General features: G+C 45.5%; 1 long non-coding RNA gene across 1 annotated transcript; it reads left to right on the top strand.

The window, feature by feature from the left end:
- Positions 1-3,598: 3,598 nt before the first annotated feature.
- LOC134510618 (uncharacterized) lies at positions 3,599-8,274 on the top strand. The gene is made up of 3 exons (XR_010069673.1): positions 3,599-3,669; positions 6,647-6,703; positions 8,152-8,274. It is a non-coding gene; the product is annotated as an uncharacterized LOC134510618 (long non-coding RNA).
- The last annotated feature ends 18,556 nt before the right edge of the window (positions 8,275-26,830 follow it).

Below are 26,830 nucleotides of genomic sequence, written 5' to 3'. Positions count from 1 at the left end.
TGAAGGCTGGGGGACACAAGCATTCCTGAGCTCTCCTGTTCTTTGGTGACCCCACCTGACCTGAATGCCGAGCTCAATACTCTGCATGGCCTGACACCACTGACTCCATCCAATTGTGGGGCTGTTCTTCCCATGCTGGGCATAGATCCCCCAACCCTCTCCTCAGCTCCAGCCACTCATGAGAGAGAGGAAAACCATCAACTTGATAGTTGAAAATACTAATTCCTACCTGGCCCGTGTCATCACAGGGACTCTTTCCATCAGAAATGGCATGCAAAACCAATGATCCATTTTCATCCCACCCCTACTCTGTCTTCTAGCATTAAGAAAGACCATGCTGTCTTTTTTATTTCACTTAGTCCCATTTGATCTGTGTTGATTTTTATCGCTAACTTCATTCTGCTTTTCTATAAAGCGTGGTGTGTTCTTTACAGGCAGGTATAACTTTCACTTCTTCTATTTGCTTTCCTTGGGAGGGGTAATACTGTGGGTTTCAATTATTCATAAAAGTCCCATTGCTACCCATAGTAATAAATTAAGTTGTTCCTCACGTATGATTTGCTTTTATGATGATGTGCTCATCCAACTTGAAAGAGTGGGATTTATGCAGAAATAATTGAGTAAATTAACTATCTAGGAAATCTTAGGTAGAACTTAATAATCTCCTTAATATGCTTTCGTACTTAAACTTTAAATCTTCAAGGCTGTAACACCAGCAGTTCCTGTTCTTTCTCACCTTTCTGTGTGGTAGGATAGAACCTGTTCCAGCCAAACCCTGTGCCAGGGTTGCCAGTATCTCAAGAACACGAAAAGCACAACCGTCATCTGATCCAGTGTGTCGTGGAAGGAGATGTCCTTCCAGGTGGGCAGAGTCACTTTAGTACTGCAGTCTCCCACTGGTCTGGCTTCTCTCCTATCCTCTGCCTTGCTTTTAAGATATAGCCATTGAGAGACTGCAGACAACCAGCCTGTTCCAGCATGTGGTGTCACTGACCAAAAAAAGAGCTCTCTTCTCCTTCTTTACAATATACTTTGAAGAAAAATAGTAGGCTGGAGCCAATTGTTCCCAATGTGACAGGCCTAAAAAATATATGGAAAGAACTGGTAAGACTTTGTTTAGATGCCAGTCAGGATCTGTCCTCAAAAGTAGAGCTGTGGTCTAGCTGTATGTTGCTAGAAATAAAATGCCAGATGGCACATATACTCTCAATAATAACTCCTGATCATTGAGGATCAAGATGGCAGGGAGTGATGCAAGTTCCCTGAGCTCTGTTACAGCAATTACAATAAATATAACACAGACTTAGGAGCTTTTACTAATAACACTTCTTTAATTAAAACGTCCCATACATATAGACAGGAAAGGAAAGAAACATACTGTGGGGAACGAGTTGCTAATCTCAACACAGTATAGAGAAGGTGTTTATAGTTTGGCACCCTCTCATTTTTTCCTCTTAGGATGGTCTGTGTTTTACACTGTAAATACATTAGGTCCTTTCTCACTTGTATTAAGAGAATTCAAGAGAGAGATGGAAAAAATGGCAGCTATTTTTAAAAACCATACCATCACCAGTCTGAACTTCTTTGAACTGTGCAAAACCAGAAAGTGAGAGCTTTTGGTTACATCTCACACATTTGCACATTAATTACCAAATGCACCTCTACTGCACTTCTGTCCTATTCCAACAAAAGGTAACAGCTGTTCCCTCAGCTGGCAAGACCTTTACTTCTCCTATGCCAGAGTAACTAAAAGCGAAATTGTAAAAATTCAGATTTCTCAAAAGATTTAAGTCCCCTGACTTGCTTTCTCCAATGTGCTATTTAAAAATCCTGACTTTGAGACCTTTTTCACAAGCCACTCATAAGGCATATTCCATTTGCAGAGTATTCTGGCTCCACCAAGTGACAATTGTTGTGATTGCTCGTCTAATGCCTGCAGCTCAGATAATACGAATCTGGCACTAGGTACCACTACAAGCCACTAAAATCAGAATTTCATTGGAGAGCCGTCGTGGTTTAACCCCAGCCTGCAACTAGGACCACGCAGCCGCTCGCTCACTTCTACCGCCCCGCTCAGCGGGATGGGGAAAAGAATCAGGAAAAATAAGGAGAATTCGTGGGTTGAGTTAAAGACTGTAATAAGTAAAGCAAAAGCCGTGCGCGTAAGGAAAGCAAAACAAGGAATTAATTTACTGCTTCGCATTGGCAGGCAGGCGCTCAGCCATCTCCAGGGAAGCAGGGCTCCATCAGGTGTAATGGTTACTTGGGAAGACAAACACCATCACTCCGAATATCCCCTTTCCTTCTTCTTCCCACAGATTTATGCACTGAGCATGATGTCACATGGCATTCAATATCCCTTTCATCAGTTGGGGTCAGTTGTCCCAGCTGTGTCTCCTCCCTAGTTTTTGTGCACCCCCAGCCTACTCGCTGGCGGGGCGGCATGAAGAGCAGAAAAGGCCTTGACTGCCTAGCAACAACCGAAAACGTCAATGTTTTACCAACAGCATTCTCACCCCAAATCCAAAACACAGCACTAAACCAGCTGCTAATAAGACATCCAACTTTATCCCAGCCAAAACCATGCTAAGAGCTTTCAACTCGAGTGTTCCATGCCCCTTAGATTATTTCACTCTAATACCTATGGAACAAATTATTGTTGGGTAGAAGGATTGCAGAAAAGCAATTTCCCACAGACTAATTTCACAGACTTCCAGATGCTGGGTGAGGTACTTACCTCTAGAAAAGTGATGGAAACCTGAGGGAAGTGTAGAAATGACCATTCTGTGTGGCCTTTAGCATGCAAAGATCTGAAAGATGATTCATTGGAAGATGCGAGTGAAGTGGAGAATCCTGCTGACACGCAGCCCTGAGGCACGATGCTCTCATACCTGTTCTCCTATTCTTTTGAAAGAAAAGGTAGAACAGCAGAGCTGGTTTTTTCCTCATACAGCGCCAGTGTGCATACGTGTATATATAATGAGAAGAGAGGGAAACAGATTGCTAATGTTCCTGTCCGTCATTGTGTTACACTCTGCTCCACCAGCATCCAGGTTTCTGCGTGTGTTCATTATATGGTCAATATTCATCTCTCGGGTTGGGACAGGTATTACAACAACAGCTCTACACTAGGGTATTTTGCTTTACCTATGGGTGAGTTGCTTTCTGTCACGTCAGGTATCACCATCGTCGAGACCCACTGTACCCATCAGAGACATTTTTGTCTCATTATACCACTGTTCTACTTTGAGCCACTTAATCACTAGGTAAAATGGGGAATAATTAGCGGACAGCCACATATCTTTATTTTTTTTTTAAATTTAAAATAACTTAGAAAAGTATTTTTAAAAAACTACAAAGAAAAAAGTTTTTACAATTAATATCCTGTTCAACAATTACCGAGGGGTAGGGGGAAGAAATAATACAAGCCTTTTGGCCATTTAGTTACTGAAGCCTTACTTCAGTCACGCCGTGTAGTGTGTGCGTGTAACTTTATGTGCATATGTGTGCCGGGGGGTGGGGCATGCTTTGAGTTGAAGGTTCTGGGAATTTTGTGTTTGCTTGCTTCTGGCTGCGTGTTTTATTACTGCTGTGTAATGGAGAAAGCGAGAGGTCTAGTGAACCGATGGATGATTTAAAGATACGCACTCAGTGGAGGAATTCCGAAAAGTTAAGTGCTAATATGTATTTTATTGACTTCTGTTTCCCTCTCTTCTCACTATATATACACTAACGTTATACATATTACTATTGTATTACTAACAATATCAATGTTACAAATTGGTATATGTATTTTTGTAACGGTGCCATGGGATTAGGATATCCCTTTTGGCATTCTAGATTTTATCTGAATTTAGACCAGTATATGTTAAAGTATTAATAATAAATTATGTTTGTAGTAGAAGAGACTGAGTCTGAGCTATCTAATAACCCCCGTGTACTTTTTCTTCTTTGGAATTCTCCCATAAATAGACCAAAATGTTAATTCGTCTTCTACTTACTTATTTACACTAAACTGGTGAATAACTGGAAGCATTTTAGAATAAATGTGTACGTCAAGAAGACAGTGATACAATTAACATGGCTATGATGATTTAGAGCATATGCATTTTATCTTAATGAGACATATGTTGTATCATATTAAATTAACTCATGCTTGTTTGCTGTTATTGTGTATGTGCTGTTTCAGCTGTGAATATGCTAAAGTATATCATTTAAAGATGAAACATAAAAAGTAAAAAAAAAAAAAAAAAAGAAAAAAGTCCTGGCCAAGCTGAGCTACCCCGATGGTTCCCACCATCATTGTGGTTACCTGAGTTAGCTTAGCTTAGTTGCCTGGGTACCTTAGCTGAATTTCTGGAGGATATACTGCTGCCTGCATCAACAAAAGCTTGCCATGAGTCACCCGTGCATGGTGGCCCTTCTGCCATTCCCTGGTCATTCCCTACGTGATCAATGGCATCAGCAAAAATGAGTTGACAAAACCAAATAAGGTGAGTCTAATCATTTGACCTGACAAAGCCATTGAAGTCGGTCCTGTTACTGAAATTAGTAGAAGTTTTTAAATGACTTTCTACCAAGAACTGTATTATCAATTTATCTTACAAACATCCAATAGAAATGTTATCATTCCACTTATTCAAAGACTTTCATCAGGGAAGCAACCAAAACAACTAATTAACATTGCATAGGACATTTCAGATCCAACTTCTTGCTTAGATGGGAAAAGCAAGTTTCTGACTTAAAAGCACTTTACTTGGACCTCCAGCAGCACATGGTGGACAGCAGCATGTAGCATCAGTTTCACGCTCTGATGAGAAGTGTCCAGAACGTTCCCAGAATCACAGCCCCCATTCCTTTAATTTAACATAACTATACGACGTAACTCTAGCCACCTGACTTAGTAAAGTGAGATCAAACCTGAGCTGCGGTTATATCTTTTAATCCTCCACTGACTCCGGTCACTGTAACACCTCTTTTGCCATATGAATACACCTACCTGCAATAATCTAATCCATGCGTGATGTAGCATCATCTTCATAGAGAAAAACACTAATCCACTTACAACAGAGTCACTTGAGCTAGAACTATTGACTTCTTGGGAAGATTCATTACCAAAGCACCAAATAATACAGAGGAGGTAGCTTGAAGATTAGCTAATACAGTAACAAAGAAATACAAATGTTTTAAGCAATCTAGAAACGAGCAAAATTTGGTAACAATTTGTCAGTACCACTAATACCAGAAGTAAGAGAAAAGTGATCAGAAATTATTTTTTCTTGGTAAGTACACTTCGGGAAAATAAAAGGAGTGGGTAACTGGGACTGCCTTTGGATAGCCAAAAGGAAAGCAATCAAACACCATTCACTTAATTCTAGTCAGTGTATTCGTGTCAAGCAAATGGCTGACTAATGGCTAAAAGACCTTATCAGCACTGTTAGAAACCACTAATTTCCAGTTGGCCAAATGCAAAATATGTTAGCCATAAATGAGGCAAAGTTTACAGGGAAAAGTATTAATTTGGTTAGACCAGATGCTATTTGGCTGGAAACACTGGGAAGCTTAGTCTAATTGAATAATTAAATAGCTAGATAATTTTAGAGGCAGCTGTTTGCAAGGGGACATGTAAAGACGTTAGTGCTATAGTACGGAGAGATATGCCGAACCACTAGGGTGTTAGAATGAAGCTAATTGTACAGTACCATAAAGCCAATACTGTGTTGAGTACTCGTTCCTTAAGACCCTGTAAGGTCCTTTTTTCCCCCAAGCTTGTGGAGCCTTGGGGGGCTTTTGGAGGTTTGTTTGGAAGGAGGTCGGTAGATGTTTGTAGGAGCTAAGAAGAATGATCGGGGGACAGAAAGGGGGTGGGCGAAGTGAAGAGAAACTAAAATGCTCGTTTGGCTTCTGTGACATTATGAACTCAGAGGCTCTTATTACCTAATTTGCTCATCATTTCTCATCTGAAGCCTAAGAGTCGTGACTCTTTATGTTATCATCTCATATCTCAAAAAGGCATCTTCACACTGGATAATGAAATGTGCTCCCACAGCAACTTATTTGATAGAAGGAAAGTGAATCCCAGCTTTTTCAGTGCAAATCAAGAATAAGTTAAATACATTAAATAAAAAGACTTACACCACTGTAAAAGCTATGCAGACAAATCCAGAAATTTTGAGCTGAAGAAATGAAAAATACAGAATCTTCCAAGGAGTTGATATGCATAAATGGATACATAGTGTGACCACAGTTCCCATTCTCAATCCATAAAAGGCTTTTCCAGTTTGAAAGATGTCCTTGCCCATGGCAAGGGGTTGGATTAGATGATTTTTAAAGGTCCCTTCCAACATAAACTGTTCTACGATTCCATAAACCGATGTTCTGGGTAAGTATCTTTTCTTGTAAGTACCTTTTCTTAACCTGTATTTATATTTGAAAATTCTATACAGTACACTTATTTTTCTGATTGGAAAAGCGAAGGAGCCCAATGCACTAGGAATTGTTTGCTGTCCTAAAAATGTTGTTATTCATTAAATTCTACCTTTTTTCCTTGAAGAACTTCCACAAAATGCTGCTGGAGATGGTGAAATACTTGGAAGTGAAATGGCAGCTGATAGTAACAGAAATGAGCCTTCTCATTTTATTTCAGAGGTCTGCCCGCAGCCTGACAGCGCCATTTCCTTAATGAAAATGGCTCCAGACAAAGGTAAACAAATCTAAGTAGAAATTAGGCATTGTTTCTAAAACATAATTACTGCTTTTGAAGTAATTGTGAAGTCATTTTCACTTATTATCATAAAAAGAGTACATTAATGTCAGTAAAGGATAAACCTTTTGAATGGAGATGCCTAGCAGAATAGAGGAACTTGAAGATGGGCTTTCTGATATCTGCAGTCTATTTTCATTATCTACCGAGCAGTTCAATAGAGACAACTATTGTTCAGTGGTGCAATTAGTATTTATGTAATCAACAGCTGTTACAAAGTAAAAGATTTAGAAAACCTATTTAGAAAACCAGATGTGGCCTGCAGCTAAATTTCCCAAACTGAAGCAGTTTAGAGGAATTCTCAATCAGTAGTCCATTTACGAGTTGCTTTCTGGAGGATGCTTTAAACAAAGATTATCTTGGTTACTACCTACAGGTTCGTATGAGTCTTTCTAGAAATTCCTATCAGTCTAACTGTTTACAGGTTCCAAATATGAACAAAACTCCAAATTGTTGTGGGTTTTTTTTGTTTTCAATTATAAAGCCATATATCAGATTTTCTTCTGGACAAAGTAGTGTCAGAGCTGGAAGATGCTTTTTTCAAGTGAAGAAGAGAGGCCATTTTATAGCAAGTTACCAAAAAGCACATCCACTGGGCATTACTATTTAAAGACAAGAACTCAGGATGTACTTTGTACGTGTGACTTGGACCGCTCGGAGACACCTGAATCAACAAGACGGTTTTCTAACTGAGGGGCAATTGGACTTGAAAGTCTAGAAAAGCACACTGTAGGAAATACAATTCCAGTATTTTTCCAAGATATATCCAGGATTAAGCAATTGAAAGTACAGATTTAGAGATCTTAAAAGGATTGGTGTAAATATTTATTTAATCTTACTTGAAAGTTGCCTCTATGACCTACAGCTAGGAGTTCCTGTCTGGCACCTTCACAGACATTGTCTTTTAAAAGCCACATTTGCCTGAATCATCCTAAGTGCATAATGACACAGCATACTTTACATTTTTGAACAGGGAAAACCTCTGAGATACTTTCTGGTGCTGTCAAAAGTGCTTCATCACTGCAGCACTGTGAATGTACAAAATTGTCTCAGAAAGTGAAGACCCAGTAGCTCCAATAGGCATCTGAATTGTGCCCTTACCACCTCTCAAGAGGAAAGTATTGAAAGGAAGCTATCTTAGTGAAATTAGGCTGAAAAGTAAGTGAATCAAACTATCTTTAAATACAGGCTCGGAGGGAAAGATATTTAAATATGAAAAATACATTCTTAATTAAAACATTTACAGAAGGATTGGGTAATAGCAATACAAAAGAGTTCAAGCAGAAACAGACTTCCTGGATTGCCAAACGTTGTATTTCACGGTCTACTACCTGTTGGAGAAGGTATCCTCATGCAGATGTTATCTCTGTTCTCATATTCCTTTGCAGTTTTCGTTTCTACTCCAAGTCTTTCATTCCCCTCAGGAAGAAAAGCGAGACCTAGAGCCTGGATCCAAATTCGCTTCTTGACCTCTCCCAGGTGGGAAACCTATTTAAGGCTGTTGCTTCACGGTGGTTGCCACAGGCATTTGCCGGCTGACTGCCAGCCCCTGCCCCTGCTCCCCTTCCACCTGAGGCGCTGGGAGCCTTCAGATGGACGTTGAGCTCCCTGACCTCCCTCTGCCTGGCGTCGGTGGGAGCTCCTTCCCCACACCAGGCTTGGTGTCCCTGGGGAGCGCCGTGCCGGCACTTCAAGGGTTTGTTCCCACTGTTGCCCGTGGGAATAGGGCCCACCTTCAAAGGCAGAAGCTCCATGTAAAGAGCCTAAGGGAAAGCATGAAATCCATGCTGTCCCGTAACTTAAATCCCTTTGAGCGCTTCAGTTGAGGCGCCCGAGGGAGGAAGTCTTGCCCAAGCCTCTGGTGGGTCTGCGCTGAGTGAGCAGTGCTGTGGGCTGCTCGGGCTCCCCAGGACCAGCTCTGGAGCGAGGAACCGATCTGCTGCATAACAACAACTTGTTTACTCGGTGTGAAGAAATAATCCCGGTACCACAGACCCCAGTGCATGGGCTGTGGCATTTTCAGGCTTCCTTTGCAGTGCTGAAATCTGTGTCTCTCAAGAAAACAGCATGGGGATGTTCAGGGGCTTCCAGGAGTTGCCCTGCAAGACCAGTGTCCAGCAAAAAAGCACTTGAGATGGATGGCAAGAAGTGTGGGGAAAGGTCTACAGCCAGCACTTGGGTTGTGCATGGCAGGTTTGTACAGTGGAGTTAAACAGTCCTGAACCAGCCGGACTCTGCTGACCACAAGGGCAAGAGCTGCTCTGGCTGAGCTGCAGGGGCCTGGTGTCAGGCAAAGCAGTGGCTGCTGATGCGCTGGAGGCTCCTGCTACAACTGCCAAGTATCATTTTCTTGTCTCCATGATGACCAGGTTGTCTCTCAAACGGAAAAGTTGGTGCTGGAAGTGTAAGTCACTGCTCTGTGGTGACATTTGAAGCCGGTGGGAAGGAACTCATGATCCCCAGCCATCAGGTGCTTTGGCAGCCATCTCTCCATGGTCAGATCCAGGGGCATGGGAGGCTGACACCATCACTTCAGTGCAAAGAGTGAAGTCCTTCTCTGCACTCGGGATGACTCTGGTAGTCCCATCTGAAGCCTGGCTGTGGTTTTTTCCATAAGTCTGGGCATTTCCTCCCCGTGACCCAAATCACCCTCACCAAACACATTTTGGCCATGGGGCTGTGCAGGGCAAATGCATTGCCGAGCTCCCCAGGGAGCCAAATGTACTCTTTGATCTGGGACATCAGGAAGTACTGTGAGGCTTGGGACATTTCAAAGCCTGGGTTAGTCAATGAAGCAGAGAGCAGAGGGACACGGTGGGCAGCTAATGACCTGACGGTGGTTTGGCTAGGAGTAACTAACATCCCAGACTTTTTCTGATTCCCCTTTGAATCGAAGCTGTTCTGGGGCCGACTGTTCATTCTGGGAGCCAAGGACAACTTCAAGTCCCGGGGTGCCCTGCAGCGGGGGCGAGGGAACACATAGGGCTGGGAATAGCCGTGGCGAAATGGCCACGTGCTTCCAGCAGCCCGTGGGCACGCAGCCCGCTGACCCTGGAGCCCTCAGAGGTGCCCTCCGGCATCGGCACCGGGGCTTGGCTGCTGGGCTGAGCGCAGGGTGGAAAGGGCACACGGAGACCACTGGGGTGCGCGAGGTGTGGGGTTCTTCTTCATTTCACTTTTATTTAAAGTTATATTAAAAGAATCAATAGTGAAATTAAGTAATCATCCAATGTTAATTATACCTTGTCACATTTCTAGCCATGCTGATCGGATCTGATCTGATTTGCCTCTAGCCTTGGCTTCAGACTGTTGAACGCACCTACACGCTCCATTATTCCCACGCACGTGTTTTTTTCCTGAACCGGGCATGATGACAGTGTTTTCAGCTTCAGAACAAAGCTAACAATCTTCCCAATTTTTTCTTTTTTTGGAAGGAAAGAAGGTGGTAATAAGGATTTTAACCAGGAGATGTCAAGACAAGACAGGGGTCTAGGACAGGACAAGAGGCTGGGCAATAAGTCAGGTTTCAGAATTGCTTTCATGAGCCAACAACTGCAGTGCTGGACTTATACTCAACTAGTGCAGCAAGCCAAGCTCAGGAATTATTTCAGGACTATTTTTGCAATTCCCATGATTTTACTAAGGAAGTAAAGAAGATTTTTTTTTTTCCTTTTTCTGGGCTTCAGAAGAGACTTAGGGGATGTTGACTTCCACTGGTGAGCCCCTCTCAGCTCTTGAGATTTGTAACAGTCAGCACTGGGAAGGGAGGAATCCCTTTTTGTGGTGTGTCTGCTGCAGATGGAACGCTTTCCTCCTGCTTAATGTGGATATTACGCAGATCCCCTACCTGTAGGGGAGACACTTTTCCACACTGACCATTTCGCCTTCATCCCTACGTCTTACGCACATGCGTACTCTGACTCCTGGGCATTTGCTTTCTTAGCGAGGGGTAGTAGATCCCATATTTGGATGGGAGGTTAGCTGCCAAGGTTTTGTAAGAGAGGAGGCTATTCTGTGTGTATGCCAGTGCTCTCCACAGAATCCTCACTTTAAAAGTACTACACTTGCAAAAATTTATGTTTTTCATCAGCCAAGTACAGTTTGTCTGCTGCTTTTACAAAAAGCCACAGGAAGTAAAAGTACGGATGCCGGTGAAGCCTGACTTTGCCCTTGGCGCAAGGCTGTGATTCGTGACCAGGGATCTGGGTGCTTGATCAGACCATGGCAGCTGTGGGGCAGAGCGTTTACACCTCTGTTGCTCAAAATGTTCTTCTCACATGAAATGGTTGGTGCATTATGCTGTGAATGTTGGTTGTGCACCTACGTAGCATAAACAATACCTTTTGTGACAGACATAACAACACACTGATGCAGGGTACCATTTATCATCAAAAATCTCTCTGCTGAGAAATACAGCCCGGCTGTGAGTCCTGATGCACCTGGGTTCCTGTCCGAGCTTCTGTAAGGTCCAGGATGATCTTAGTCCGATCCTGTCCAGATTTTCTCATAACATTCCATGGTTCTTGCACCACACAGCTGGTGGGGATATCGTGGGCTGCCTGAAAATCATGTAGTATTTTTTAAGGCTGCAGGCAGATGGCTGTGTCCTGACCTGCCTTTGAGCTAACCGAATGGGACATAAGAAACTGCTGGGCACAACGTGAGCAATTGCCAGACATGACAGCTCCCAACGTGAGAAGCCAATGGAAGTTACATATAGCACCATGAGGAATGGACAGACTTCACAGATGGTTAAAAGTGATGTCTGTGAGGAATAACCAGACTTCACAGATAACTGTAAGGGAGAGTTGGGGACCTTCTAGGGGGTGGAATCTTGCAAGGCCTACAATGCCTATGTAAAGAGTACCAGTAATGTCATATAAGGTCAAGTTTATCTATGTATCGTTATCAGTAGAACAGAATTTGGGTATGGACGTAGTCAAATTTGGATTGACGGGGAAAAAGTAATTAGGGGTGGCTTGTTTATTTGGGAGGAGACTAGGGTGGAGAAAGGAGGATCGAAAGATGGGAAAAGAGCTAATAGATGTAAATGATGTAATCACAGCTGTCCATGAATACCTGCCCTTTATCACTAAAGCCTGGAGCAGGACAATTAGCCAAACCTGTTGTTCTGATCATACCATGCATGTCTAACTTGTTTCCAGAGTCAGGAGGTCCAGGGTGCATTCAGTTGAGAACACCCAAGATGGACAAGTTGAGCATCCCAGCATCACCATGTTGGTATCTGTTCCAGGCCTGATAGTATCAACAGCTCCCTATCAGACTAACATCAGTATTCATGATACAAATGTTCATTACGTACTTCATAACAGGTTGATTGCCCTGCTTCAAAATGCTCTGTGTGCTTTACTGACTCATCTTGGAAAGTTTCTTGTTACTGAGCCAAGCTATAATGGGGAGAGCAATGACCGTCTCCAGCCAGGGTCTGTAGGATGAAGCCTGCAGTTGTCCGTTTGAGGACTCCAGACACAGAAATGCACCGAGGAGCTCGCATAGTTTTTATTTGGTTTACTTTGGATCTTCGTGACTTCAGCAAACCCCAGAACAAGGGGCTTGCCAGACTATATGATGAACAGGATTCAGAAATAACCTGTTCACATTCACCCTTCTGCTTCCCCTCAGCAATCTTTTGACTTCACAAGTTTTTCTAGATTAAATAGAGAAGTTTTTCCCAAGCCAGTAGTAAAAAGTACCAGAGAGCTATAAAAAATTCAAAGTCCAGCACCACAAAGATTTTGAACTTCAGCTGAGCTCTTCGGTCATACAGCATATCATGTGCTTGGTACATGTTCATTACCGTATCATGCATTCTACTTACAAGACTCCATGTCTGGAGAGTGGATCCTGTTCATTGCCTCGCTCACCTGTTTGTCACAAAATGAGCACTGAAGGGGGAGGACGGCACCTTCCTGTCTCCAATATATTGTTTGTAAATGGGACTCTAAGAGCGTAGTTCAGTGAGATGTTTCTTGAATAGGTGTGTCTTCAGGAGTTTCTCGTTCAGCTCCTGGGCCTCAGTCAGCCCGAGTGAATTCTGCTCCCAGCGCTCCAGCTTCTCTGCCTGCAGCTCTTGAGGCACACCAGGAGGTGAAGCCCACACCCCCTCCTACCCACCTGTCCCTTGTCTCCCTTTGCGTTCTGGCCTGGGTTCCGGATGCTGTTTGGGTATAGATCCTGTTCAGCATTAATGGAGACTGAGATAAGAAAGGGGTTGATGATGATGGGAACTGGAATTCAGGAGGTCCAAAGGTCATTCCCACCTTAGCCAGGGATTCTTTTTGTGATCTTGGGCATGGATCTTTAGCTAAACTGTCTGCAAAATGGAAGTAAAATATCCCTGCCTTCCTGGGGCACTGACGATACAGAAATAGCACAACAATTAGGGCCATATTTACACCTCTAAGAGCAGCGTAGGGCACCCTGGTCTCTTGCATATGCATCTCATAATTGAATATCACCCTTTGCAGGGAATTTTGCTAACAATGTTGTATCCAATCGTCTTCAAATGAATTCTTCTGGATGGTGGATTAAATACAGCTCATTTTATCACGTTTTCCTAGGCTTTCTGGCAGGGTAATTAATAGCAATACACGCAAAGCATTAGTAGGTTTTGCGTGGCTCTTATTGTGAAACAGTTGCAATAATGAACCGTTTTCTTCTGAAGATCTGAGGACTGAGTCTATAGGCTGTTAATAAAATTAATTGAACAAAGTGAATAGAATCTCAGAGAGGGCAAGACCTTTCCTTCTGGCAAGGACAGGTATTCTGCAAGTGAGATGTGCTGTTCTGACAGGGGAACAGGAGCAACGAAGTAAAAAAGGCTGTTGGTTTCCAGGCAGACACTGGTCTTTTTCTTCAGCCACTTTGTCAAGTCTGCGGCAGACAGAAGTGTCTGGAACCCGTCCAGCCCTGCCATCTCAGTATGCTCCAGTCTTACTGGCATGTCTTACTGCCAGGAATGAGCCATGTGGAACAGAAAGTTTGCTCCTGCCTCTGCGACACTTGGTGTTTTTCTTTCACAGGCCAAGTAACATGAATTCCACCAATATTTTCCCTGTGATTTCTTGGGCTGTCGCATTAATGACCACGTATTAATGCTGAGGAAGAAATGCTTATAGTAGGAGTTTCAGGTTCAGGATGTACTTACTATAGTAATTGATGGCTGACAGTGCTGGCAGGGTAAGATCTACAGTTCAGTCTCAGAATGAGTTCATTAATTCTGCCATTCAGGAGCTTGGATAAATTGTTGTCACTGGTTTTAGCTCGGGAAAATACTAGCCTCCTCAAGAGACTGGCATCTTCGTACTTGATGTGAGACATAACACGTGGAGTTGGAGGAAGGCACACAGGGTGAGTGTGGATGGGAATTGAATGTGTGGCAGCGTGGAGCAGTTCCCTGATCTCTACTGGTATCCTGCAAAGGACAGCAAAACTAATTCTGCCCTGCAAGTGCCAGGAAGATGGGGGAAGCACAGGCATCATGAATAAATGAAGAAGGGAAATGAAACACACAGGAGCTAGAAAATATTGTATTTTTTATCCCAGGTTCTTAAGAAGCCTGCAGTCACGCACTCTCACTTGCTCGCTCTGTCCTTGTGTACCTCTGTTGATTTTGCCCTCCCCTCCCATCAATAACTTTTGACTCTTGGTGTTTTCTGGAGGAACTGAGATCTCAAGAGTGCCTGTCAAGAGGCGTCAAGGTAAAGAAGAGGCCCTGTAAAAGAGAAGTTCAGTGCTTATTCAACAGAAAGGCTTCCACGTGGGAGGGAGAGAAAAAGGGAGAGAGTGAATGACTGTCCAGATTGCAGAAGTGCTTCAGTTAAAGATTACATAAAGTCACACTTAATTATTATCAACGTGCTCAACACTTTTTGCAGCCCATGATATATTCTTATTAGCAAGCATGGAATATATTCTTTAGCAGCAATTAATAAGGTCCGATAAAACATACATAATTGTGTTCCAAGGCTGCTGGACTGACAAGATAATCTTCTGGATGGGGAAGAGAATGTGAAGAAGAAAAAGAGGTTAATAAGTTATTTTAAGACTTTAGGCCTCATAATAAATTTGTTATTTACGTTCTTTCTTGATAAGGATGATGTGAGCTGTTTACATTACTGAGGGATGCCGCACCCTGGTGTTACAAGGGCTGCCAAGAAGGTTTAGAAAAAGAGGGCTTCATGGATGAACTGCACCTCCAGAGGTTCAAACTATTAGCTGTAGGATATGCTAAAGGGCATGTGATCTATGGGCCCATGCAGCTGTGTAGTGGTTTTGAGGGATGTGTGGCATCCAAGTGGTAGACTTTGGAGTCTGAAGAGGGATTTGGATGCTTTTGAACTCTATCTAAATATTATTCCCGAACAGTTTTGCGGTTTCAGAAAGTTCAGAGGAACGGTTTACCTTTGAAGAGCTTTAAAACCAAACAGTCAGGTGTATTTTTTTCATCATTTACCCCAGCCCTCAAAGTGATCTAGATATTCTGCAGATAGGTAAGAAGGCCAGGGGGATGATTCAGCAATCTTTATGCACATCAGCAGCCTCAACAGTAAGGCTTACTCTTCTCTGAGGGATTTATGATCTCCTTAGAGAAGGGCCAGCTAAAGAAAGGGATACAAAAAAGTGATGGTGTGGGAAAGCTTAGCTGTCTCCCTCAGCCAGCATCTTCTGGTTTGATCTCACTGTGCTGTTAATTTTTATATTTATATTTGGCGTCTTTCTGAAGTGCTTCTTATCACAATGGGAGCACAAATCATGTTAATTAATGAGAGTAGCAGCCAAAAAAAAAAAAAAAGGAGCTTGGACTTCTTTCCCATAGTCAAAAGCTCTTGAAAAACTTGTCCTTGACATTGTTTTGGCTGAACAAAAATTAGATGCATAATCACTATTAGACTTAATTGACTTGATATTTCTTTCTATTTCAGTGATGAAAAGTACATGGCAGAAATTCTTAGCCTTGTACAACTATATTGCCACATACACATATTGCTAAATAGCTGAACATCATCTCCTTGACTTGGCCATCTATCACTGAGAGCGTTGAAATGTCTGAGGTAGTCCACAATAGCTTTAGCATGATGGAGAAGAAACCCCTCCTGTTGATGTAAAAATCTGTCAGGCACAAAATTAGGGCATGATGCTGTGAATCACCACAGCACAGCTGGAGAAGCCGTAATTTCAAAACCTTTGGTGACTTCTCATACTCATCTGCAATCATCCAATGAGTATGAATTTAAATACCCCTCTTCATAACCTCAGATAGCAACTCACGTTGCTCACTGTGGGATGCTGTCCACTTGGCCACACACCAGCAGCCCAGGTTTTAAGAACACATGAGTCTTCTTCAGTCACAAGTAGACACCAGTGCAGCATGTAGACTGCCCACCTCAGCAGAGGAGGGAGCAACTAGCAATGCTCTCAGTGAAGGCTGCCTTGCATTTCATTAAATTCATAATCATCATAATCATCAAAATCATAATCGGTCATTCAGTGGTTGCTTCCCAACTCTCCCATACCAGTCAAACATTTTCTTGTGGGCGTAGATCCGACAGTGAAAGAGAAACAGAAAATTTACCACCAGAGTTTATTCAGTTCTTTCTCCGTCTTCGGCTGAGAGAAGATGAAAGTGTTGTATCATCTGGCTCACTGACCACCAGCAGCGAAGCAATGCAACTTGCTTAGCAGGGACACATAGCTCTTCTCCTAAGAAGAAGAATGATTCTCACAGCTACTGAATAAACCACCTCTTGCAGGGGGGGTGGGGTGATTATGGCAATTTAGATCAAACTAGCTAAGTATTAACTTTTCAGGTCTTTGCAAACCCTCTTGGAGCTTTTGAATCATCTTTATATGCAGCTAGAAATAGCCCTCTGAATGTCCAAGGCTGTGAAGGTTGGGGGTCAATCCTCTTGATCTTGTGATATACATACCAAAAGTCTTCGGGTGGCCAAAAGCCACAGGAGATGTACCACAGAGAGCCAGAAAGAGGGGGAGATGGCAGCAGCTCCCTGTATGTGGAGTGAAGGAGGGCAAAAAGCATGGCAGCATCTCAGAGAGGTCTAGATTGAAAGCCTCTCAGCTTTCTTTCCCAGCTGAAGGAAAAGGCTGTGGTTATCCAGCAGCACCAGCACAGCTCTGTGACAGACACATGGTGTATTGCCATGGAAGCCATTTCTGAACTGCAGACCAGGGGGCAATATTGGAGTCACAGGGTGTCTGAAGGACAGACTTTCCTATCCACTGATACTATTCATCTCAAAGCTGAATCAGGATTAGACGTAAACAAGGAAGAAAGTAAACTGGCTCTCCCTGGCAGCAGCAGATCAATGTAGCCTGAAAATTTTAAATGCAAGACTGGTCCTGGAGAACCACTTAAAACTCTCTTTAAAAGTTTGCCATCGTTCAGAGATGCTGTCTTGGCATGAGTTACATGGAGCAAAACTGGGTTCTTGCCCTCCCACCTGAACAGATGATCTCAGACATCTCTAGTACAGTGTCTGGTCTTAAGACAATAGGTAGAGAAACCAAGATACTTGCAATGGTTAACTGATCTTAAATAGCTTAAAAGCTGTACCTGAAACAGCTGGGCCTATGGCATTACAGAGCTGTCAGTCACATACACTGTTCAGTTCTTGGTACCTCATTTTTCTTCATCTTGTCAAAAGTCAACCCTTGATTCTTTTCCCCTCCTTGATCACTTCGTCTTTAACAAAATACTATCCATTGCTCTTGGGCTTCCCAGACACAAGTTGGACTCAGTATAAACACAAGAGCTGTCTCTGTTGCTAACTCTTGCCGGGGTGGTGGGATGGGAGATGCTGCAGGGGAACGCGTTCATTAAGGAGGGGGAAGTGAAGCCAATCAGCAATAAGCAAGCAAGCGTGAGTAGGAGGGAGAAAGATCCCAACAGCCCCAAGTCAGGCAACACAAACTGAAGAAGGTGGCCAAACAAACTGAAGAAGGTGGCCAAACAGGCAGGACGTAATGGGATCGGGGCCGGAGCCGGGGCCGGGGGGGGCTGAAGCTGGTTGCACACCTGCCAGCTGGCTACTGGGTGGTTTTTGGCAGGCAAATGAGGAGGGGGCTGTACGGAGCTGCTCAGGGAAGGAGTGGGTAGATGACCAGAGGTGCTGGAAGATCAGAGCAGAGATCTCTGCTCTTTGACCAGCAAGCGGGTAGAGCCAGAACAAAGTAAGCTGTAGAAGGCACAATGCAAACGTCGTTACCTCGTCTGGCAAGGATGCGAGGTATTGCTGGATGTGGCACTGCATAGCAGGGACTTGAGGCCAGGCACAGCACAGCTGAATTCCTCTTTTCTCTCAGCTAAAGCCCAACCACAGCAGACTCCAGCAGCACCCTCTGGAGCTGCGGCTTGGCATAAACACATTAAGAGCTGCTGTGCATGGGAGCAGAGAAAATAATCCAGGGGGCTGGATCCGCAGCTCCGATCAGTCACACGCGGAGCTCTGTTTATATCTTCCTACACAACCAAATGAGCTGTGATTAACAAACACAGGCATCACAGACTAGACTCGCTGTTAATTAAAGAAGGAGATGGAGAAGGAAAAAAAAAATGTTATCCATCTCCCCCCAGTGCTTCTTCTCTGTCTTTATTCTCCTTTTCTTGCTGACATTCTTCACGGCCTGTCTCCCAGCAGTGAGAGAAAGGGTATATGATTCTATTAGGACTGGTTTGCCTTATGGGACAAACATCATCCCCTGGGAAACTTAGGAGTTACTAACACTGCCAGTGCATGCCTGCATGCCCACAGCTGATGGTCTCCATCAAGTTCCAGGTGCTGGAAGCATGTTAGACTCTGGCGGGGGCGGGGGGGGGAAGAAAAAAACAAAAGAAACTCAGAAAAAGGTGGATCCTAATACACAGCTAAAAAAAAAATCAACTACCAAAAAAAGGAGGAAAATTAATGGTACCTGTTATTATTATTATTATCAAGCCCCAGACTGACAGGCAGCGTGCAGGCTGATTCTGTAAAGGACTGCTTGCTCTTAAGGCTCTTGCCCTCATCTTTCTCTCCCTGGAAGAAACTGTGTCCAGGAGGGGAGATGTGGGGCAGGAATGGCGGACGAAGGCAGAGACGGTACAGAATTACTCCGATACGCGGGCTCTGAAGCTGCAGCATCCCCTCCCCTGCCCCAAATGCCCAGCCCCGAGAGGGGTTCGGTAGACTATGTTGTAGTCCTGATTACGCTCAGCAGTGATTTAGGGCTCTTTCCCTCTTTCAATTCCCTCCCGCTCCCTCGCACTCTTCCAGGGCCTGTGCCGTCACCGCGGTGCCTGTTTGCGGGGCTGATGCTCTCCTGGCTCCACCGCAGAGGCTGCAGTGAGAAATGTCTGTGCATCGCCGAGCAGCTGGAAGCAGTTATTAACCGAATTTGGCATCCAAGCTGAACTATGAATGCATCTGGGTGGCTTGAATTGTTCTTAATTATATTTTTGTTTTATTGTTTTCATTTCGAGCTGCGCTCTACCACTACTCTCTGTATATCTCTGTGCTGCACATTTTCTTTGCTTCCAGCCCGCGGTAATTGCTCCTTGTCGTGCTGTGTTTGCCATTTTAATTTTTTATCATCTCGGTTACTTTCTTTTCTTTTCCCCTTTTGATTATTTGGTTATGTCATTCCCATTTGCCCTGACATTTCAATAAATTCACTGCTACATTATCTTTGTCCCTAGAGCTGCAGTTTATCCTTCTCTTCTAGTGGCTCTGTCTCAAAGCTGGATAGAAACTGTTTATTTTTTTCCTAACAGCTTCCCTTTTGGGCTGAGGAGCAAACAGCAGCAGAGAGCAGCCCTGCCGCAGACAGCAGCCTGCTGCGCTGCAATCGTGGTGCCAGAGTGCCCCCTTCCAGAAATACTGGGGAATGACACGGCTCCTCTTCCTCAGGGGAGGAAGGAAAACCAGGCAGGGCTCTGCAGCTCAGTGTCTGGCTATAGGTTAATGTCCAGGCACTCAGATGAGGCGAGCTAAAAGGATGCTGGTGCAAACGGTGTGTAAGGAAATGGCGGCTTTTGGAATACATTTTCAGGCTGTGAAAAACTGTGGCCAAGGCGGCCAATAGCGCCCTGGCCTGTATCGGAAATAGTGTGGCCAGCGGGACTAGGAAAGCGATCGTCCCCCTGTACTCTTCACTGGTGAGGCCACACCTCGAATACTGCGTCCAGCTTCAGGCCCCTCACTTCAGGAGGGACACTTGAGGTGGTGGAGCATGTCCAGAGAAGGGCAATGAAGCTGGTGAGGGGTCTAGAGCACAAGTCTTATGAGGAGCAGCTGAGGGAACTGGGGATGTTTAGCCTGGAAAAACGTAGGCTGAGGGGAGACTTTATCTCTCCCTACAAGTACCTGAAAGGAGGCTGTAGCCAGGTGGGGGTCGGTCTCTTCTCCCAAGTAGCGAGTGATAGGGCAAGAGGGAATGGCCTTAAGTTGCACCAGGGGAGGTTTAGATTAGATATTAGGAAAAATTTTTACACTTAAAGGCTTGCCAAGCGTTGGAACAGGCTGCCCAGGGAAGTGGGTGAGTCACCACCTCTGAAGGTATTTAAAAGGCGGGTAGATGTGGTGCCGAGGGACATGGTTTAGTGGTAACTTGGCAGTGCTAGGTTAATGGTTGGAAGTGATGATCTTAAAGGTCTCTTCCAACAAAAACGATCCTATGATTCTATTTGAGGTTGAGGGAATGCCCTTTACCTGCTGGGTTTTGCATTTCTCTCTCTGCCTGAGGTGCTTGCACTTCCCTCTGTCACACTCCCTTTTTGACCCTTCCAGCCAAAAGCTCCCAGGCAAGGGCTGCCCTGGGCAGGGAGCCCGGCGGTGGGCTGGGGAAGGGGCTCTGCTCCTGCTCGCTCGCGCTGTGTGTGGGGAGGTGGTACTCCTGAGGGAAAGCACTTTTTTTTCCTTTGCAACAGCCGATTCTACCCCGAGCAGCCTAGTTTCTGTTTGGTCAAGACTTTGGGCTTTGGCAGGCGCAGACAAATCTTGCTCTGTGGTTAGAGACTGTTCCGGGCTGCTGGCCAGTCCGCCTGCTCATGGAGGGAGCGCCAGCAGGGTGGCACGCGTGGGGCGGCTCACGGACCACAGCTTTGGCTGCTGCGGGCAGCACCTGGCAGCTCAATTTAAAAGGGTCGATGAAGATGGGTTTTGGGGAAGTCATTGGCCTTTGTGCAGAAGCAGGGGGGGCACAGCCAGGCACCAGAGCCCAGTTTATCTGCTGCGGGGGCAGCAGCATCCAGGGGAGATGCAGGATGGATAGCTGCTGGGTGGAGAGGTGAAGGGGACAGAGGCGTACGAGACTCTCCTAACCGGCCTTTTTTGGGGCTGAGTAGTGCTTACCTTGTCACCACTCTCTGCAGCAAGGTCCTCACAAGTGGTTTGGTTCCTGTACCAACAAAATGACCGAGACCTTGAGCTGTGGTTTGACGTATACAGCCCTTTCTAAAGTGCTAGCTAGCGTTGGAGATTTTTGGCCATTCAAAGCTAGAACACTGAGCCAGATCTTTGCATTAAAACTACTCTCAGCCCAGGGGAGGCTGTGGTCATACCTGCAACAAGAGGAAACATGAAGGGAACACACTGTCCGTGACTCACTCGAGGGAGGTATGAACCCATACGGTTCACTCATAACCATAACACTAGGTTTAAGGTGAAGTTAACAACATTACGCAATCCTTTTAAAACGTTGTTCTTATTGTTATTAGACTTTATTCATATATGAGAAACACCATTTTCCTTCAAGGCATTCCTTTCAAACTTTATATTAAAGTCCTAGTGTATTAATGAGTTGAGCCACCGGAGTCTTGCTCTCTCTTAAGTCTTTTAACACTCTCCAGAGGAGAGAAAACCCACCCTGGCAGACACTTGTTTATAAGCTGTTTTTAAGTGCAGGAAAGTCCCTTCCTAATACGTGGCAGCTCTTCAGCACTTTGGGAAACACAAAGGTTCCTGTGGGGGCTCTCCCAGCAGTCAGCTAATGCCGTGGAATGAAAGCCCACGGTATTCACACGTGGCAAGAGCTGTGTCATGCAGCAAGGGCAGCTCGGGCAGAGCAAGGGTAGGTACTTGACGTGTCCAAGAGCACATAGCAAGGGACGAACAGATTGGAGACTGAAACCCAGCTGTTCGTCTCGAGGCTTCGCTTTTACTAGACCAGTTTATCATTTTAGGCCATAGCAACACCGGGAATGCGACCCATGGCTGTGTGGTCACCCTCGTTCGGGTTTGTCCACAGCAAGTCTGGCCAGCCAGGGCAGCACCGCAGGCTCCGAGAGGCTCTCGCCGCATCCTCAGGTGGCCATGCGCACTCCTGAGGCCACCTTCCCACCGTCCCCAAGCCAGCCGTGAGACTGCCAAGCCTGAGCATGCCCGAATGCACAGGTCCTGAGCTGGGAGCGCACCGGCACGGAAATACAGCTGCACCCCAGCAGGACGACGCTAAAGATGATCTCTCCTCCGTGGAAACCTCAGCGGTTGGTAGGCATCAGGTGGTTTGTAAGGCGGGAAGTCCTGTGGTTCAGTCTCTGGGCTGAACTAGCAACTGAGCCTAAATTATGCCAGTCTGTAGGCCAAGAGGCAGCCATTGCTATCAGTGACTACATGATCGCCAGGGTACATATGCATGGCTGCAGACGTGTGAACTGTCGGGCAAAGCTGTGCCCTGGTTCTGGGGATCCTGTAGTTTTATTTTATTTCTAATGAAATACTAGGACTAAACCAGGAAATTCTTGCGGCACTAAGGCAAACTTAGCTCTGTCATAACTCCGACAGCACTGTTTCTGGACGTTTTGGGGGTAAAATGGGTAAAGAGGCAAAGCAAATGCTTACTGCAGCAGCCATCTGGGGCTTGTGCCGAGTGTGTTTGAAGGCCAAGCCATGACTGGACAGCCACACCAGAGACACCTAGGGACATCAGAACATGAGAGCACTTTGCTCTTCAGCTCCAGAACTATTTTTAAAGAACCTGACCTGGTTGCAGACCTGCAGAAACCTGGTGGGTGGGAAGGAGCAAATACAAGGAACTTCGTGATTTGAAAATAATTACTAGCTGTGGATGTAGTCACTGAGCCTTATCATCCCCACCCATCCCATGTTTGTCTTCTCACCCAGCCCTGCGAACGTGACACTCTCTCTTCTTGGCTTCAGCACATCAGGAGGCTTCTCAGGGCCAGACGTATGGTCTGAGTGTGGCCCAGGAGCTGTGGTACCGGTGGGGCAGCAGGAGGAGGCTGACGCCCCTCCAGCACAGGAGCAAAGGCTGAGCCCGCAGCCTGCTCATTTATGCCAAGGAATTTTTGGCTGCAGGTGCCAGGTAATTCCTGGTAACGCTGGCAGGCGATCCCCCTGGCTATTCGCAGCAGCACTTTTATTCAGCCCACCCACGTTCACACAAGGCTGCTGTGCAAGAACAACCCCGTGGCGGGGCTTACATGGAGTTAGCTACCCAGAAAGTTTTATTTACAGTGAAGTTAAAAAGTGACATCCCCACTTTGACTTAGAAAGCCATGGAGGAACCTCTCCTATACGAAAACCAGGACTTTTCTGCCCAGGTTTATCACAGAATTTACTGTGCGCAGATAAGCAAAAAGAAAGCAGCCACTGAGTGACAGAAGAGGGTTCCCCGGTACGTCGCTATTTTAGCACAGCTCCTCCGCTCGGCACGCAGCAAATGACTGTAAATTACGACTAAATTTCCCGGGTGAAATGTAAGAACCAGCACTTTTGTTTTCTGGTGCGTTAACCCCGCGTTTTTTGCTTATACTCTTATCGAGGGACCAACAGGGCAGATGCTCCCCTGCAGATGTCAGGGGGGGTCGCTCTGGCCTGGCGCCAAACTACCAACAAGGGGAAGCCTGTGCGTGGGCACGCGGAGGGCCAACGCACACTGCACAGTAGGAAACGGGGCTGCCAAGCCGCACACACACCATCAAGCAGCATGAGAGGAGGCCAGAGAGGTTGCTATTGGGCAAGGATAAAAAGGCCAAAGGAGAAAAAAAAAAAAAAGTCCTCCGTGCAGCATGGACCGATCTCTGTACCACAAGCCACCCTAAGAGGTACGAGGTTAGACGTTGTGGAAATGCAGCACTGTTAAATAATTTGTGTCATCTGCCACTGGAGACCCAGGCGCACATGTTAGCTGGCCATTTATCCATGTGTTTTCTCTGTCCTGAAGTGTTGTGCAGCAAAGAAGTCAGCTATCAGGATGTCTCTACTGTGTGCAAATCTGGGTTGCTTCCTGGGGCTTCTGCATCCGCATTTGAGCCAAACGAGCAGAGGGAAGGGGACTGAGGGGTACCTGAGGTTCTGCTCAAGATCCTCCCATATTCTGGGACTATATGGGAACCAAGTCATCCCGGGTCAGAGGCAATCTTCAGCTGTGTGTTGGCAATTGGACCTGCCAAAGTGGCATAAAAGGGGGCATTAGTGTCAGCCTCATCACCATCACCACTGCTTATGAATCACACAGCTTTGACTATCTGCGTTAAGTAAATGAAAATCAAGGTGGCAATCATCTAGCCGTGAGGCTAATTCCAGACACGAGGTCTCCGGAGCATCACCCATGAAGGAGAAGAGCTGTCGTACAGCGGTAACCCAGCAGGCCTCCCTACATGTGCTTCATTTCAAGCTGCAACTTCTGGGCCAGGTGGGCTTTTAACACGACGTATTTGCTTCTGCCTTTCTACCACCATGTAAGTAGCACCCAATGCTGTTCCATGAAACAATTTGAACCACAATCTTCTCAAGCTGAGGTACAAGGACTGAGGCAGAGAGAGGAGCCCTTTGAGAAGACATTTCCCCCAGTTTGAAGCACGTAGCTTTCCAAGTAACCCCCTGAAGGTCCTCCTCCAGCCAAAGACTCCTCTGGAGAGCAATGCAGGGGATGGATAACCCATCCATCCTGCCTTGGGGATTCAGGCTGTTTGCTTCTATGGCTACAGGAGATGGCAGAGTTCAGCCCTCTGCCATTGCAAGCTCTGCCTTCAAACAGAAGTGCTAAGGCGTGCATTTGCAGCAGATACAAACTGCTCTGTGAAGGGGCCTGGTGCAGTGTTTGTACAACTCGGGGGCTTTGCTGACATGGATGGACCTGTTTGTTCCCGATAACCGGGGATCTGCAGCCTTGCAGCCTCCATGCGCGCCTGCTCAGCTCCGCGCTCTCTCGCTGGCGACGCGGCCGTGTCCTTGACCAACTTTCCCGCCCAGTGAGCACAGCCTCCGCGATGGGTTTTTCCAACCTGCCCATGGCAGTTCAGTCGGCTCTCGGGGGTGGGTGTCTCCGGCCTCTCCCCACACCTGGATGTTTCTCCTTCCCGATTTCAAATTTCAACCTTGAAAAAAAAAAACTTTTTAAAGAAAAAAAAAAAAAGGTATTCGCTGATGGAGGCTCTGGCAACTGCTCACTGTACTCATCAAAGAAAAGGAAGTGCCAATTATTTCCTTGTACAAAGTGTTTCTGCAGTCAAAGCACTCTGCGGTTCAGGGGCGAATGCCGACTGCCTCCCACCCCACGCACACCCGTGGGTCTCGAGCCTGGGCGGGAGGCAGATGGCTGCCCGCACCCTCCTCAGCTTGTACTTTCACGCAGTGACACTCATACCTTCGTTTTCCTTGCAACATTCGCTATTTCCTCGTGGAGGGAGGACAGAGACAGGGACAGGCTTGCTGCGGGCATGTTTGCGCTTGTGTCGGCACCGTCAACTCCCAAGTCCAGCAAGTTTCCCACCGACAAGCACCAATGCTTCATGTCCCATCCCCAGAGCATCTTGACAAACCAGGGGGGGTGGGAGAGGGGGAAAGGAATCGTGTTTTTACCGGGAAGCTTCCCCTGCCCCATCTCCCCGTTTGCTGTGGTAAGGCTCTCACAGCAAAACAGGGAAATATTACTCATGCCCCACCTGGAGCATCCCAGCAAAAGCAGGGAAGTGCTCTTCCCAAGGACCTCCCAGGCCCTGGGACCACTGTGGCTCGCAGTCCCGCTTGCAGGGGCGCAGACTTGGCGGCAACAAGGGAAGCCATATGCAAACATGGCACCAGAGAATACATGCCAAGAAAAAAGAAAGAGTTTTTGTGCTGTTATTTTTTTCCAGTGCTGGCAGTCATAGTTTTGTTTCTGTTTTAATTTTGGGGCTTGGGGGTTTTTTAAACACTAATAGATACAACATTTCCTGGAGAAGCTTATCTGCTAGAACAGTAAACACTTCAAACTAGGAAATCAAGTTGGAAAAAAACAGACTTATCTTTGCCCTTTGTGTGCTATTTTCCATCTACCTTTCTTATAACCCAGCTTAAAGACTCTTCACAAAAAATGAAACCATCTACGTTTTTTCAGTTGCAAGGTTATCTTCTTGAGACATAGTGAAGGTGTTTAAAATTACTACCTATTTTAATGAAGCTACCCAAAAAGTTTGTTAACTGCACTAAGCGAAGTGCACCAGAAAACCCCATCCAACCATCTGGCAAGGCAGACCAGTATCACGGGTGGACCCAGATACGGGCTCCCAGCCACCCTGTAGCTGCCACGGCCTTACAGCAGCTGATGTTCTCATCCATTACTGCTGCTTTGTTCATCTCGGCGTGTTGTCCTCCCTTCCAGATTTCGTACGGAAAAATACAAAGAACACAGAAACACGGTGTAGCTTGCTGACATAATGCCCATATTTAATCTTTTAAAACAAGAACAAAATCAAGAATAAAATCAAGAATAAAAATTTCATTTAAGTCATACAGTACATTAATCTTTCAGCAATGACCCAATCTACAGTACTCAAATGCCTGGCATGAAGTCTATTATCTCAGCGTTTAACAAGTGTATAACCAGTGACACAGTAAAAGAAGAGCTCACAATACACAGCTAACACGATGAGTTTAGATTTTCTTCTAAGAGTCCAGCTAGGGTTTTTAATACGTGGGTCACTTTTGAACTGCACTTTAATCAACTTTTTTGTTCAGTCAATCCGTTTGGGGCTTTTTTTTTTCTGTTATACAAGTTTTTCCGTTATGTACAGGAAGATTATTTCAAATGAAATTGCACAAGTTA

The sequence above is a fragment of the Chroicocephalus ridibundus genome, chromosome 2 (assembly GCF_963924245.1).
Source record: "Chroicocephalus ridibundus chromosome 2, bChrRid1.1, whole genome shotgun sequence".
Taxonomy (NCBI): Eukaryota; Metazoa; Chordata; class Aves; order Charadriiformes; family Laridae; genus Chroicocephalus; species Chroicocephalus ridibundus.
This window is presented reverse-complemented; position numbering and strand designations above follow the sequence as displayed.